The sequence below is a fragment of the Mus caroli genome, chromosome 4 (assembly GCF_900094665.2).
Source record: "Mus caroli chromosome 4, CAROLI_EIJ_v1.1, whole genome shotgun sequence".
Classification (NCBI taxonomy): domain Eukaryota; kingdom Metazoa; phylum Chordata; class Mammalia; order Rodentia; family Muridae; genus Mus; species Mus caroli.
In genome coordinates this window covers 127128657-127136165 of record NC_034573.1, presented here as the reverse complement: position 1 = coordinate 127136165, position 7509 = coordinate 127128657, and positions in this window count along the sequence as shown.

The window sequence follows — 7509 nt, the reverse complement described above, 5'->3', positions numbered from 1 at the left end:
CCTTCTCCTTCTCCTTCTCCTTCTCCTTCTCCTTCTCCTTCTCCTTCTCCTTCTCCTTCTCCTTCTCCTTCTCCTTCTCCTTCTCTTCCTCCTCCTCCTCCTCCCCCCTCCTCCTCCTCTTCCTCCTCCTCCTCTTCTTCCTCTTCCTCCTTCTTCTTTTCTTTGATAAGGTCTGAAAATGTGGTCTCTGCCTGCTGAGTACCAAGATAACAGATATGCAACACCAGGCAGGGTGTGGTAGGCTGTTGTTAAGCATGGGGAGTCTAAAGCCAAGCACAACGGGAACCTTCACCCCAGCATGTGTGACAAATTAAGACTTTCCTTTGAGATTCCGTTGCCAGCATAGCACTGGAGCAGGGGACCCGGGCCAAATGACCGCTCTTTTGAACTTGTGTTTCCTCAGCTAGGAAAACCACAATAATTATGACTACACATGTACACACACAAACATGAGTGTGTACACATACACATGTGCACAAGCATATACAACACACACACATCCTGGGTTCTATGCTAAGTCTTTTTTTTTTTAAGATTTATTTATTGTTATATGTAAGTATACTGTAACTGTCTTCAAACACCCCAGAAGAGGTCATCAGATCTCATTATGGGTGGTTGTGAGCCACCATGTGGTTGCTGGGCTTTGAACCCAGGACCTTCAGGAGAGCAGTCAGTGCTCTTAACCGCTGAGCCATATCTCCAGCCCCCTATGCTAAGTCTTATGCATCAGCTCATTTCTTTCTCATTCCTACTTTATAACTGGGAACCGAGTCTGCAGTATGTCCAGTCTGCAGCTCACGGGCTTCATGAACCTCAGGATGGCTGGGAATGTGGCACAAGATCAGAAACCTAAAATATTACGAGATTTGGTCTGCCTTTCTCTCTTTCTTTCTTTCTTTCTTTCTTTCTTTCTTTCTTTCTTTCTTTCTTTCTTTCTTTCTTTCTCTCTTCCTTTCCTTTCCTTTCCTTTCCTTTCCTTTCCTTTCCTTTCCTTTCCTTTCCTTTCCTTTCCTTTCCTTTCCTTTCCTTTCCTTCCTTCCTTCCTTCCTTCCTTCCTTCCTTCCTTCCTTTATTAAAACCTGATTATGGGCGCTGGAGAGATGGCTCAGCAGTTAAAAGCACTGACTGCTCTTCCAGAGGACCCGAGTTCAGTTCCCAGCAACCCCACGGCGCCTTACAACCATCTGTAATGAGATCTGATGTGCTCTTCTGGTGTGTCTGAAGACAGTGACGGTGTACTCACCTACATAAAATTAATTAATTAATAAAATCGTGATTGTGCACTTCTCAAACTTTGTAGATGGTCATGCAGTGCCACAGTGTCAAAAGGCTGGACACACTTGAATATTAACAGTGGGGATTTGCTGAAGAACTGAAGGGCAGGCATGCTGTAACTGGCCTAGAGGAACCTGGCTCAGCTCAGCCCCTGTCTTAGGTAGGGTTCGACTGCTGTGAACAGACACCATAACCAAAAAAAGTCTTATAAAAGACAACAATTAATTGAGGCTGGCTTACAGGTTCAGAGGTTCAGTCCATTATCATCAAGATGGGAGCATGGCAGCATCCAGGCAGGCATGGTGTAGGAGTAGCTGAGAGTTCTGCATCTTCATTTGAAGGCTGCTAGCAGAATACTGGCTTCCAGACAGCTAGGATGAGAGTCTTAAAGCCCACACCCACAGTGACACACACACCTACTCCAACAAGGCCACACTTTCTAATCGTGTCACTCCCTGGGCCGAGCATATGCAAACCCTGACCTCTCTCTACTCTCTCTACAACCCGATCCTCATAGCCCTTTATGATAACCATCAGCAACTCTGGTTCCAGCAGATCTGATATCCTCTCTGGCCTCTGTGGGCACTGCATGCACATGTATGATGCACACATATGTATGCCAGCACAATACCCGAATACATAAAAGAAACACTTAGAAGATAGACATTTTTATTTTGTTTTTTTTGAGACCAGGTCTCATGAGATTAAAAATGTTAATTTACACTTATCTATTTATTTCATGTATGCACGTGTGTGTGTGTGTGTCTGTGTGTGTGTGTGTGTCTGTGTGTGTGTGTGTTTGTCTGTGTGTGTGCATTTGTGTGTGTGCATTTGTGTGTGTGTGTGCATTTGTGTGTGTGTGTGTGTGTGTATGTGGATAGGCATGTGCCTTCCACAGTACAAATGAGGAGGTCAGAGGATCGCTTGAGTCAGTTTTGCTTTCTGCCACATAGGTTCCAGGGATGAAACTCGGGTCCTAAGGTTTGCAGGAAAAGTACCTTAACTTTCAGAGCCATCTCCCAGGCCCTATTTGTTTACTTATTTGTTTTGAGACAAGGTCTCATATGTCCCAAGCTAGCTTTAAAGTCGCTATGCAACTAAGGATGACCTTTAACTCCTGACACCTCCGACATGCTGGAATTTGAGGTGTGCATCACCCCGTCCAGTTTTATGAAAAGCTGGGGATTGAACCTGGGACTTCACGCCATGTTAGGCAAGCTCTCCACCCACTGAGCAGCGTCTCCAGTCCTCACAACTTTAATTAAAGGAAGATTGAAACTGGGTATGGTGTGTGCATGTTTTGTTTTCTGTGTGGCCCTGACTGTCCTGAAACTTGCTCTATAGAGCAGGCTGGCCTGGAACTCAGAGATCTGAACCTGCCTCTGCCTTCTGAGTGCTGGGACTAAAGGTGTGCCCCACCACTGCCCGACAACCTCACCCAATCCCAATGACCTCCCAGTGGTCTGACCGCCGAACACCAACATATGAATTTGGGGATTCATAAGTGTCCAACGCATGATTCTTGGGCACTGGCACCTTCAACATAGATAGCTTTTGCTTTCTTCCTGCCATACTTACAATGGTGTGTGTTATGCGATTATTTTCCATATATCATCTTCCTGCTGAGAACCACTGAGGCCTTGGGCAGTACTCCTGCATCCCCAGTGTCCAGTACGATGTTAGCATGTAGGAAAGACAGAATGGATGGCTGCCAAGCCAGTCCTAGAAAATAGCCACTGCCGATGAGCTGGGAGTCTATGGTGAGTTTCCTTGTCAGGGAAGCTGGGATCTCAACTTGCTGGCTCCAAGGTTCCACTTCTTGAATCAGAAGCCTTGTCCAAGCCTGACCATCAACCAGGAGAGTTCAGAGAACATAGCTAAAGACAGGAAGCCTGCCTCAGGCTTGGCCTGGGCCTAAGTTCTGAGGTCCCCTCGGTGCCTTCTTTAGCCCTGTACGCCCCATCAGCCACTCAACAAACACTAAATCATCCTGTTTGTCATGGAAGGCTGCTGGGTCAGGCTACCTGGGTATGTTCTCATCTCTGCTTCTTAAGAGGTGTGTGTGTGTGGGGGGGGGCTTCCTGGTCAGTGGGGGGCTTCCCCTCATCTCCCTGCCTCCCTGAGCCTCATCCTGCTCCCTAGTCAGGGTTGATGTAGGGTTCCAAACAGCAAAGGTCTGTTTAGTTCCCTTCTTCTTTCATTTTGAAGGACTCAAAACAAGTTCAGCTTCTAGATACAGTAGCTATTTGCAGCCCTGACCAACCTCATTCCCTCCCCTCCTTTTTGGCTGGCATCACCTGTTTTATTGTTTTCTTTTTTAAGATTTATTTATTTTATGTATATGAGTACATTGTAGCTGTCTTCAGACACACCAGAAGAGGGCATCAGATCCCATTACAGATGGTTGTGAGCCACCATGTGGTTGCTGGGAATTGAACTCAGGACCTCTGGAAGAGCAGTCAGTGCTTTTTTTTTTTTTTTTTTTTTTTTTTTTTTTTTTTTGCAGTCAGTGCTCTTAACCACTGAGCCATCTCTCCATCTTTGATTATCTTCTTATGCATATTTATCCCATCCCTCCCCTTGCTATACTCGACACAGCACTGATTCGCATGTATGCAAATGTCCCCTGTGTTTTGACATTTACGGGGTGCATTGCTCAGTAATTTGTTTTCATGTTCTGTGGAATACATCTGCAAAGTGGCTGTAACCATACAGGTGCCTCTAGCTGAGCCAGTGGAAGTGTTTAGTGCTGTGCTTGCCATGGGTATCACAACCCAGTCTTCTGCCATATGTATTCAAGCTGCTTCCAACCATGATGTGCACTATCTTTGTTTACGTTTTGAGACAGGGTCTCGTGTAGCTCAGGTTGTCCGCCAATTCCCTATGTAAGCAAGGATGACCTTTAACTTCCGATCTTTCTGCCTCCACCCCTCTGCCCCAAGTGCTGACATCACAGGTGTACACCACGACACCTAACTCAATTTAGCCTCCATGAGTAAGTTGGGAGACCTTTTATCTCCCTGGAACACCTTAAAGAAAGCAAGCCAGTTGAAAATTCCTGGAGACGACTGTGGCTCTTGGGCACCCCCTGCTGGTCACTTGGTAATTACATTGGAGCTGGATAATCCCAGATGCCCTTTCCAAAGAAGATGCTCCACTTCCACTGCAATGTCTACCCTTAAGTCCACCTCAGGGATAACTAAGAATGGGGATCTTGTAGAAAATGCTTAGCATCTCAGCTGAAGGGCAGAGTAAAAAAACAATGGGAATACACTTGCTGACGGCCAAAGTGGACTATGGCAGACAAGTGAGTGCAAGACTAGCCTGGGCTATGTAGTTATTAAAGACTGAGACTCTGTCTCAAAACTAAACAAAACCAACCAACCAATCAAAAACCGATATGGCACTCTCCAGGAGTGTGAGCATGTGCAGGGCTGGTGGGAATCAAAGCGTGGCCGTATCCTGAAGCATCATGCCATACCATGTGCATGTGTGCTCTGTGGCTAGTCACTGAATATACACAGAGGCTTCATGCAGTGGCTGTGACCTGGGACACAGTCAGGCCTTTCCTTGGTTAGTCCCAGGATCTGTCTTTCTCAAAAGCTCCCTTATCCTCACTCTGCCCTAAACATTTTATATATATATATATATATATATATATATATATACATACATATATACATATACACATACACATATACATATATGTGTGTGTGTGTTTCCTGCATGTATGTCCATGCACCATTTGCATGTGGTGAAGCCAGAGCGGACTCAGAGGCCCTGGAACTGGAGTTACAGCCCATGAGCTGCTGCGTGGGTGCTCTTAACCAGCAAGCCATTGCTCCAGCCCTGGCTCATCTACCCTTAACTGCTTTGACCCTGGACACCTGGAGCTCCTGCTGAATCTTGTTTCCCCTAGGATGCTCGACTTGCTTCTCCTACAGCTGTTTTCCAATCAGCTCTTTTCCATGGTCCATTGTGATTTTTTTTCTTAATGTTGTTTTTGTGGGATTTTTTTTGTCGCTTTTTAAAGTTTTTGTTTTGAAGTGGGTCTCATGTAGGGCAAGCTGGCCTCAACCTGAATATGTAGCCAAGAATAATATTGCTTCTAGAGCTGGAGAGATGGCTGAGTGACTGAGAGCACTGGCTGTTCTTCCAGAGGACCTGGGTTCAATTCCCAGCAACCACGTGGCAGCTCACAACCATCTATAACTCCAGGTGCAGGGAATCTAATAGTCCCTTTCAGCCCGCATGGACTGTAAACATGCATGTGGTGTGCAGGCAAAGCATGCACACATACAAAATAAAAACAATAATTTAAAAAAATGATGCTTTGGGGGTGGAGAGATGCCTCAGCAGTGAAGAGTGCTCACTACTCTTGCTGTCAGCTGGCCTTTGTCTCCAGCATCCATGGGGGGAAGCTTGCAATCGCCTGTAGCTCCAGCCCTCTTCTGGCCTCCACAGGCATCCATGCATCCATGGCACACACTCAGCACAAACAAATACACATTAAACATTTTAAATCTTGGGCTGGAGAGATGGCTCAGAGGTTAAGAGCACTGACTGCTCTTCCAGAGGTCCTGAGTTCAATTCCCAGCAACCACATGGTGGCTCACAACCATCTATAATGGGATCTGATGCCCACTTCTGGTGTGTCTGAAGAAAGCTAATATATATACATACACACACATATAGATAGATAGATTTTTTTTTAATTTAAATCTTTCACAGTGAAACTTATTTCCCTAATCCTCCTGCCTCTATCTTCCAAACGCTGGGATGTCAGGTGTGAGCCAAGACATTGGACAATGATGTTGCCACAACTGTAGATTGTTTTTCTTGCTGACCCAGAGACCAGACATAGAAAGGCAAAGTGGCATCCTGTTGTCCCTAACCTAGTTTCATTTTGTCCATTGCTCTGACAAAACACTGTGACCAAACTGGGCCTGGCACACCGTCAACCCTGGTGCTCAGCCAGCAGAGGCACACAGACGATCTCTGTAAGTTTCAGGCCAGCCTGGTCTATGAGTTCCAGTCCAGCCCGGGCTACAGATCCTTTTGAGACCCTGCCTCAAAAGATTACAACAAACAAACAAACACACACAGCTACTCTGACTAAAAGCAACTTCCGGAAGGAAAGAGTTTATTTCAGCTCACAGGTTACAGTCCGTCACTGACGCAAGCCAAGGCAGGAGCTCGAAGCAGAGACCATGGAGAAACACTGCTTATCAGTATTCCTGATAAGCAGTGTTTTATTTATTTTTTTTATTTTATGTGTATGAGTGTTTAGCCTGAATGTATGTAAATATACCATGTGCATGACGTGTCCTCAGAGACCAGAAGAGGGCATCAGGTTCCCTGGAACTAGAATGACAGGGGACTGTGAGCTGTCACTAGGGTGCTGGGAACAAAATCTGGATCCTCTGCAAGAGCAGCAAGAACTTTTAACAGCTGAGCTATCCCTCCAGCTGATTTCTAACCCTTTAGCTAACTTGCTTCTCCAGCCCAGGGCCACCTGTCCAGGGAATAGTATCAGTCACAGTGAGCGTGACCCTCATTTATCTATTAACAATCAAACAACCCACCTGAGAGGGATGCTCATAGGCCAGTCTCTGTGAGTGCCCGACTCGCCAGCAAGAAAGACGCCACAACAGGATCCTTCTGCACACGTTTATTGGGAGAGCTTGATTGCAGAGGAAAAAAGACCCCAAGCCCCAGAACTGGCGCTGCTTATATAGGCCTAGGAGAGGCGTGTCTACACCCGATTGGTTATGCTTTCAGTACCTCATTTGCATGCCTCGGGCCAGGCAGTGACTCGGCAAAAAACTCTACTGCACATAATGGCGTATGTGGCTTCCCACATCTCCCCCTTTTAATTTTAATAAAATGATGCTGGACTAGGCCTATGCAATTATGTCCATCCGCCGTGGCTCCTGTTTTAGGTTGTTCCTCTAGTGTCACAGCCTTACCCGTCATAGGGTTACCCTATCGCCACCAGGCCCCATGTCTTAGGTTGGTCTGTGAACGAGGAAAGTTGCCCGTCTTTGGATACTGCAACGCTGTGTGACAGCAACTGCTAAATGACCTAGGGTGAACTCTACAAAAGAGGCCAGCCAAGTTTTAAGGGAATGAATTAGTGGGGAAATCATGATCACCCTACCGCGTGCAATGAGGAAACCTCAGCAATGTGCAAGGGCTGAGTCTCTCTCATCCCAGTGCAATAGATCCATAAAT